General features: G+C 41.2%; 1 long non-coding RNA gene across 1 annotated transcript; it reads right to left on the bottom strand.

Moving 5' to 3' along the window:
- Positions 1-476: 476 nt before the first annotated feature.
- On the bottom strand, positions 477-1,294 carry LOC147337161 (uncharacterized). Its single transcript, XR_015124734.1, has 3 exons — positions 1,160-1,294; positions 971-1,083; positions 477-885 (listed from the first exon to the last, which is right to left on the bottom strand). It is a non-coding gene; the product is annotated as an uncharacterized LOC147337161 (long non-coding RNA).
- Between the last annotated feature and the right edge of the window lie 205 nt (positions 1,295-1,499).

Genomic DNA, 1,499 nt, shown 5'->3' with positions numbered 1-1,499 from the left:
TCATATTCTATCAGTTGATGGTGATGGTGTACTGCATCTGGTGCAGCCTCCTGTTGAGCCAGACCAACATGCAGTTATGAGTAATACTCCACAGATTATATGAGTTTACAGTAGAACAGCAATGTTGTTAATTTCTTTACTACAGGAAAATAATGAAGAAACATTGACAGCTGTTACAGAGGAGGAAGCAACAGAGACACTTTATGAGGTTTACATCTTTTAATACTTTGTGTACAGGAAATACAGGCGACCAATAAAGCCAGTTGAACAAAAAATCTGTTTATTCTTCTTTCAACATGTTGAGGTGATGGGTCAAAGGAAATGATTGTGACATATGACATCTGACTGCTCTTCCATCTTGTATGTCCGTGCGAGGGTCAGGATGTTCATGGTTTGGATCACTGCTGATGTTTGGTTCAGAAGGACAGTGTTCTCCTCTAATTGTGGCAATGTTGTGAAGAATCACACATGCCACAATAATGTCACATGCCCTTTCTGGGGTGACCCTGAGTCTTTGCAGGCACTGGAACCGGGCCTTAAGCATTCCGATAGTCATTTCAATTCTGGCTCTTGTCCTGCAATTAGCCAGATTATATCGCTGCTGTGGGCCCGGTTCAGGGTCAGGGTAAGGGGTAAGCAAATAGGGTAAACATGGATACCCCCTATCACCAAGCAAGTAGCCAGTGAACTCTCCTAAGACAGAAGGATACACTTCAGTTCAAATGTCCCTGAAGCAATTGGTCTTTATATATTTTAAAGTATTTTCAACTCACCATGTCCAAATTTTGTGCTCAGTGTACATTCACGGAATATTTGTGAGTCATGGACAGAGCCTGGCCACTTGGCTTCCACATTTGTGATAATGTTGGCAGCATCACATATGATCTTCACAGTGCAGAGAACACAAATTAGCATCCATTACTATAATGAAATAATTTGTTAGTTTGAAATGCTACAGGGAACTATGTACCTGCACATTAATGCTGTGGAAAGACTTCCTGTTCACATAGTCTCCTTCATTTACTGAAGGAGCAATGATTGGAATGTGAGTGCCATCTATACAGCCAATCACGCCTGGGAACCCTGAAAATAAATGTAAAATTTAAGTAGTAGTTCAAGTATCACCACATCATGAATTAAGTTTCGTTCATCCTGATACCTGCAATTTTGTGGAATCCCTCTTTGATAAATCTTGTGGGTCTATGACCGGGGAACACCACAAACGAGTACAGGAGACGTTTCAGTGCAACTGTAACATTCCTGACTGCCCGACAGACGGTAGCCTTGGAAACGTGCTCAGCGTCACCGATATTATACAGAAAGCTCCCGTTTGCAAAAAACCGAAGTGCAATACAAATAATATGTACTGAGAGGATGTCCGCGATGTGTCACATGCGTAATATATGGCCTGAGGATGTTATTCAAATAAATTATAGATTGTGCTGAAAAACGGTAACGTTCGCACAGGAAATCATCAGGAAATGATAAAATGTCCAAAC

This window comes from Aulonocara sp. 'chitande type north' Nkhata Bay, linkage group LG2 (genome assembly GCF_057382095.1).
Source record: "Aulonocara sp. 'chitande type north' Nkhata Bay isolate Kocher_YH1m ecotype deep benthic linkage group LG2, A_spYH_male_GT1.1, whole genome shotgun sequence".
NCBI classification, from domain to species: domain Eukaryota; kingdom Metazoa; phylum Chordata; class Actinopteri; order Cichliformes; family Cichlidae; genus Aulonocara; species Aulonocara sp. 'chitande type north' Nkhata Bay.
This window is presented reverse-complemented; position numbering and strand designations above follow the sequence as displayed.